This window comes from Globicephala melas, chromosome 1 (assembly GCF_963455315.2).
Source record: "Globicephala melas chromosome 1, mGloMel1.2, whole genome shotgun sequence".
Classification (NCBI taxonomy): Eukaryota; Metazoa; Chordata; class Mammalia; order Artiodactyla; family Delphinidae; genus Globicephala; species Globicephala melas.
Window position 1 is genome coordinate 19,573,556 of NC_083314.1, and position 7,871 is coordinate 19,581,426.

Genomic DNA, 7,871 nt, shown 5'->3' on the forward strand with positions numbered 1-7,871 from the left:
AGAAATGTAATTCATTGAATGAGATGATTATTTTATTAGAGTTTCAAACTGGTGGATTATTATAATTTAGTTGGCTAAGAATCTAAGCCATCCAGGATGAAAAATTGGGAAAGATGGCAAAATTCCTCATCATTTATCAAGCCTGAAACATGGAATAAACATGTCGTTAACATATACAAAGATGTAATTATTTTTTAAGTTAAGCATCTCTAAGTGTATAGTTCATACTCAAATTGCAGTGGTAGAAAAAAAAAACAGATTACAGATGGATTTTTTTTAGTCACTACTCTTCTAAGCTTCTTTTCTACAAAAAGAGGTGATTTTGTTCCATGTTTTGAGTCATAAATGTGGAAATAGTATCTGAAGTACTACCCTTAGATTTAAATTTGTAATGCCAACCAGCCAATGGCTATGAACCTGATCTGTGTACAAATAACTGGCAAAGCCTTAGTGTTCAGTTTTAGTCCCAAAGAAACAGTGAAGCATCTTCTCTGCATTTGAGTGTTCTAACATGATTGTACTGAGCCATTTGTTCCTACAAACAAACATCATGAGAAAAATATTTATTGTTATTTTCAGGGCAAAACACCATGTGTTAAAGCAAAAAGATGAAGCTAACTTAAGCCAGCACATAAGACATAATATGGATAATGTCGAACAAATGTATTAATTAAATGCCTGCCTTTATGTTCACGCAAATGGTTAAGTATGTGGGAACTAATGGCAGCAGGTCGGGACTGGGTGAGAGCCAAGTTTTCAAAATAATACTCAAGGTCAAAGTGGATTCCTGGAGGGACAAGAATTAAGGCAGAGAAAGACTTAGAGAAAATTTAGCAAGAAGAAATTGCAGGATAAAGGTGATATTAAATCAGCAAGAAGTGGGGAATGAGCTGAGGGATAGAAAAGTGAGGGGGCAAGCAGTTGAGGTCACTGAGACCAGCCTGTTGAAATATCCTATGACATTTCTAGGCCTAGAGGAAGGTTGAGGAGAAGGATCCCCTGCAAGAGGAGACCACTGCAATACCTGTGGGTGAAGGAAACAGAAGTGGACCCATCTGCCTGTCTCACTGTCCATGAGTTTGAACACAGGAGGCCTATACAGATCTTTCCCTTTACATTCATGGGTAAAGTGCACTTGGGACTCAGGAAAAGGCTCTGAGGCATTTAAGGTTCTTTATCTTTGTGTTCGGTGAGGTAGCCACTTGCCACATGTGGCTGTTTAATGCTTGAAATGTGATACGTCTGATTTGAGATGTGCTGTAAGTTTAAAATGCACACTGGATTTTGAAAACGTCATATAAAAAATGTAAAAGATCTCCATTACTTTTAAATTCATTACATATTGAATTGTTTATAGTTTGGATACTTTGGGTTAAATAACATATGTTAGTAAAATGAATTTTACCTGTTTCGTGTTTACTTCTTAGACTATGACTATTAGAAAATTTCTACTGACTTATGCAGTTTACATGTTTCTGTTGGCCAGTGCTGTTCTAGAACCTGTAATTGCTCCTTCGATTTGAGGTCACTTTAGTGCCGAAGGCACCAGAACCACAGAATGCTAGACCTGGAGGGGACTTTAGAGCTTATCTAGGCCAGTGGCTTTCAAACTGTGTTAGGATGAGCCAGAGGGAGAAGGGATGCAATGCAAGTGGGGATGAGTGAATCCACGCAGCAGTGAGCTGGTGGGGCTCTGAGGCCACGTCCCACCCCGCCACTCCTCCACACTTGAGATGTATATGAATATATTATTCCTGAAACTCCAAAGTAAGATTTCATTTGAAGGAAAGATTCTGGTACTTTTATGTGTTCTATTTGTTTTTTTTTTTAAATCCTGGTCCACTGTTTTACCATGAAGCCGATCTGAGACCCGGAGAATGGAGAGGGCATGGCCCAGCACCGTGCTTGACCTCAGGACTTGACCTCAGCCCTCATTTCAAAGTCCAGCCTGACAGTAGAGTTGGTGACTGACCAGTTGGCTTGGGGGAGTTAAGAAGCTCTCTGTCTCAACTGCATTGAGAAATCCCCTTTCCAGGCAGTTAGTTTTTCCTCCCCTTCCAGTCACCCGCCATTTGTGACCTCACACATGCCTACTGCTCTTTGTCAAGAGAATTCTGGATAAACCCAAGTGTGTGGATCATTGACACCAACTTATTTCCTTGGAAGAAAAACAAAAACTAACTCACTGGCCCTTGGTTTCTGGCAATGCATTGCTCTGCAGTGGATGGCCTATTATTATTACATGTTGCTACATCAAAGACTTAACATTTTCCCCTTTGCCAAGCTGAGCAATTATTTTCTCACTAGGAAATGCCATCAGATCCAGAGTCTCCCAGCCTCAGGAGCCTGTGTCAGATTGTGTTGTGTGTTGTGGGATGCAAAGATAGAAGATAAACAGGCATCCTTAGCATTCCTAAACCCCCTTAGGACTTGTTGCAGGTCTAACATGAAGGAATTAATCTAACCTTCTCAGCATCTCTTAGCAAGTTAAGAGGGTACCGCTTCCGGATATTACAAGTTCCCTTTAGATTACTGAGTGTGTCATAATGAGCCTCATTTCCTTTACAATTAAACATTGACTGAACTGATTCTAAAGATTTGGCATTTGGAAAAAAAAAAAAAACAGGTAACATTTCTTAGTGTTTTGCTTTGTGCCAAGCAGAGTTGAAAGAGATCCACAGGCGTTAACTCATTTCAATCTTCACATCTACATGGATGCTGTAAGTAGGTACTTTTATTAGTCTTAATTTAAAGATGAGGAAACAGAAGTACAGACGGATTAAGTAATCTGCCCCACGTCACACAGCTGGAAAGCAGCAGAGGTAACATTTGAACCCTGACAATCTGGCACCAGAACATCTGTTTTTAACCATTCTGTGTTATTTAATTCATGGTCTCTGTGATTGTATTAACTTTTATCATATCCCCTTCAGCCTCCAGACTGCCAGGATATTTTTAATTGCCTCCTTGTAAGAATTTGCTGTTTTTTCTCTACTTTCTCCCGAACTTCTGAGTCCATTATGTCTTCGTGTGGTCTCTCTCACCACTGCATCCTCCATGTTTGGGACCGAATCAATCTTCCACTTGGTTTCCAGAATTCTCCCAAATAGTGCTCTAAACTTTGTCAATGTTTTGATTTGACTGCAGGCTCGACTGACAGATTCAATGAAGGGCCTAAGACATCTCTTTTGCCAACCACGCCTTGTCGTGTTGCTGTCCCCTCCCTAACAGGAGCTAGCACACAGTGTGAGCTCAGTAGGTTCTGTTGAATGAATGAATGAGTCAGTGAATGAATGAATGAATGAATAACATTTTTCTTATATGTGCCCTTGAATTGTTGGATTTTTTTAGATGCATACCCTGGTTCATCTGATGCTTTTCTAGCTACTGATTTGGTCTCCTCTGAAGTCCCTAAGTTCAATTGTCTTCTGAATTGTTTATGCAGATGTTAAGTGTCTGTCTCTGGGGACTCCCACTGTTTACACATCACTTGTTTGTTAGCATACTTAGAGTTTAACTCCAATTTAGAGTTGGAGTCCCCCCACTTTCCCCTTTGGTAACCGTAAGTTTGTTTTCAATGTCTGTGAGTCTATTTCTGTTTTGTAAATAAGTTCATTTGTATCATTTTTTGAGATTCCAGATATAAGTGATACCATATGATTGTCTTTCTCTGTTTGACTTACTTCACTAAGTATGATAATCTCTAGGCCCATCTGTGTTGCTGCAAATGGCATTATTTCATTCTTTTTTATGGCTGAGTAGTAATTCATTGCATTACATTGCATCCAATCCATTCTTTATCCAATCATCTGTCAATAGACTTTTAGGTTTCTTCCATGTCTTGGCTATTGTAAATTGTGCTGCAATGAACATTGGGGTACCTGTATCTTTTCAAATTAGCATTTTCTCTGGATATATCCCAGGAGTAATTTCGTTTTGTTCATAAATTATTTCCTTGAAGTTTTGATTACAGGGCTGGGAAAGGTATGTTTGGGCAGAGAGTGGGCAAGGACTGGTCAAGCAGAGGAAATGTTGCCAATTCCAGACATTTTGTTTTCATGAGCTAAAGAGACTAGAACAGAATCTGGCCACAGAAAGGAATTGTTGAAATCTTTGCAGTCAAACAATGAGGTAGTACTGAGGCTCAGTATGGCTGTTCCCAGCAGATGCTGGACCTGCACTCCTGGGATGGGAGGGAAGCAGTCAGGCTGCTCATCTTGGTGCATCTCTGTGAGGGGCAGCTCTGACCCACACACCATCTGACTGTTTTAATGCCAGGCCAGGGGGCTTTAAGTATGAAAAAAGCTAGTACCAGCCCTTGGGGAAGCTAGGTGAGTTCAAATGCATGCTCAGAGACACTCTATTCAACTCTAGAACCCCAAAGACAAGTTTCTCTGATCCCATAGTATGAGGAACAGATTGTGCCTCGTTCTCTCGTGAGGATGCAGAGCTTTCCCCCTGTGTTTTTAAGCTGCTGTGATCTTCATCTGTGATGGGTAATTTCATGTGTCAACTTGGCTGGGCCACGGTGCCCAGGGAGTTGATCAAACATTATTCTGGATGTTTCTGTGAGGGTGAAACCGATGTTTGAATCAGTGGACTTTGCATAAAGCAGATTGTCCTCCATAATCTGCTTGGATGTCCTCATCCAATCATTGAAGGCCTCAGTAGAACAAAGACTAATCTTCCCCAAACAAGAAAGAATTCTACCAGCAGATGGCCTTTGAACTTCAACTGCAACATTAGCTCTTCTTAGGTCTCCAGCCTGCCATCCCATCCTACAGATTTTGGACTTGTCAGCCTCTATAATCCCATGAGCAATTTTCTTTAAAAAACCTCTCTCTCTCTCACTCTCTTTCCTAGTATATGTATACATCCTATTGGTTCTTTTTCTCTGGAGAACCCTGACTAATACACTAGTACATCCTTCTTCCCCTTTGTGGACAGAGCAAAGCAAAGCCTGGGAGATGTGCACTGTATCATGTGTCAACACAGCTCCATTTCTCTCCTGCATTAACTAAAGACATGCTGAATTGAGTGCATCTTCATCTTTGAGCACCTTCATTTCCAAGAGTTTAAAACCACTCTGAGAGGGTGATGACTATACATTTAATAAATCTAGGATAGAAAAAAATTAATTAAAAAATATAAGCAATGATTATTGATAAAGAAGGAAAACAAAGTCCCCCGCCCTACCCCCACTATAATTTATTAGGAGAAAGTAGAAAAATGCAGTGAGGCTTCCGGCTTTAGAATTCTAAAGCAACCTAGAGATTGGAAAGATAAAATTAACCTAAGTTTCTGAGCCTCTCATTTGTGTCCATCTAGCCTGAAGGAAGAAAGATGAATATTATTGCTTTCCCCCCAAATGCATATTTAATATTTATCTAAATATCCTGAATTTTGAGCCCGTCAGGAGCTTCCACAGTTGGTACAGATTGCTTTCCCAGTTTTCTATCATGTATTAAGAAAGCCATTTTAAATCCCAGAATTAAGGTTGACATCTTGTTGCAGTTATTTATTCCTTGTTTTGCTTTCCCAAGTTAATTGACCTACAGTTGAATTATTATAAGATCTCAGCATAAGGTCCTAAGGAGTGGATTTGGCAAAATGAAGAGGTCACAGTTCACAAAACCACATTGGACACAAAAATGTACTGTATTTTTGCAGCTGCCTAATGTTTTCGGTTTCCCTGGCTCTTTATCAGGAATGTGTGAAGTGCTTGACCATGAATATACAACTGCCTGCTTCATCCTCCCTGGTTTCTAGCAGACTGGAAGTTCCCTGCCCTTCTCTACACCAGAGCTTCTCTAGCTCCAAGTATACACAAACCCCCAGGGTATATTGTTAAAATGTTGATTCTGATTCATTAGGTCAGGGGTGGGACTGGAGACTCTTCATTGCCTAACATGCTTTCTGGAGACTGTTGCAGCTGGTCCAGAAACCACACTTTGCCTATCTAGACCCACACCGTCTAATACGGCAGCCGCTAGCCACACATGGCTATCTGAGCACTTGAATTACGGCTAGTCCGAATAAACCTCTACTGTAAGTATAAAATACATGTCAGATTTAGAAGATTCAATAGAAAAAAAGACAAAACATCTCATTAATAATTTCACATAGATTACATGTTGGAATACCATTTTAGAAATATGTGATTCAATAAAACATATTACAAAGTCTTCCACGTGTTTGTTGTTACATTTTTACATGGAGTTACTAGAAAATTTAAAATTACATCTATTGTTTGCATGTGTGACTTGCATTATATTTCTATTGGATAATGCTATTCCAGATCAACAGAGCTGGCCCTAGAGGCATTTGCAAGAGAGAGTGACTTTCCTGTTCCTTTAATCACTTCTTGCCAGGCACCGAATCCATCTCCTTGGCTCCTTAGAACTTTTTCTGTAGTGTGTGTCTCACCCCCTGCCCACCCATTCTAAAGTCACCCCAGCACTGCTTGGCCATCTTGGATCCTGTCTGTCAGAGTGTATACTCTCTAGCAAGCCCTAGCCAAAAATGACATGGAAACCCTCCAAAAATTCATTAATGGGGCTCTCTTTTGTGTTCCCAAAAAAGTTTGTGACACTTACATAACATTCATAAAGGACCAAGTCTCTTAGCAAAAAGGGCATGGGTTTTAGAATCAAGAGACCCTGGAGTTTAATTTGATCAGTTTATTAGTTAATCCAAGAGCCTACTCTGTGCCTCTCTTTTAGATGCTAGGGATTCAGGGGTGAACAAAATTAACATATTCTCTGCCCTAAAGAACTTACAGTTTAGAAGAGAAAATAGACATTAAACCAGAAACGGCACGAAGAAACAGATTACAAAATACCATCCCAACTTCTCTTTTTCTACTTCTGCGAATATTCCTTTCCCTTTCTGAGCCTCAGTTTAATTTTTGGAATGGGAGTAATAACACTGCTTCCAAGGCTTTGTGAGGATTAGAAATAGCGATTGTATTTATATAGCTAGCATAATGTCTGGCACAGAGTAGGTGCTCAATGAACAGTTGCTGGCTGGCTAAATAAAAGTGAGCTGATCATATTTATTTGTTTGTTTATTTCTATGCTGCCTGTTTCTGTGTTAAGGAAACAGCTGGTAAAGCATTATTTCTGGGTGAGGTCTATGAGGGTGTTTCTGGTGAGATTAGCATCTGAATCATCACAGTGAGGAAGACAACCTCACAAATGTGCATGGGTGTGACCATGACCCAGTCCCTTGAAGGCCCAAAGAACAAAAAGGTGAAAGCAGGGAAAATTCTCTTTCTTTTCTCCTGCCCTTTGGACATGGAAGTTTCTAGTTCTCTGGGCTTCAGACTCTGGGACTTATGCCTTAGAACTTTGGCCTTGAACCAGGAGTTACAACATCAGCTCCTCTGGTTCCCAGGCCTTTGGACTCAGACTGAATTACTGGCTCTCCTGGTTCTCTAGTTTGCAGTCTGTAGAGCTTTGGGGACTCCACAACTGCATGAGCCAATTCAAATAACAGATCTCCTCTTATATATATAGCTGTACACATCCTGTTGGTTCTGTTTTTCTGGAGAACCCTGACTAACCCTGCCTCATTCCACAAACTGTTTGCAGTAGCTGGTTAGGCCATTGTCACATTGCAGATTGTAAGCGAACTTTGACTCCTGATGTCACTCAAACTTCCTGAGTACATTTCCCAAATCGATTCTTTGCACATAAGAAGTATTCAATAAATGTTTCTTGCATCAAACTATACCTGAAATGGACATTGCAAGTGTTCTGGTACAACGCTCCTTATTTGCAGAAAAATGTAGTAGCCAGCATGGAAGTGACTTAGCCAGGAATACACTTTCAATAATAGTTCCAGAAAAGAATACACTGGTCCTATCTGCT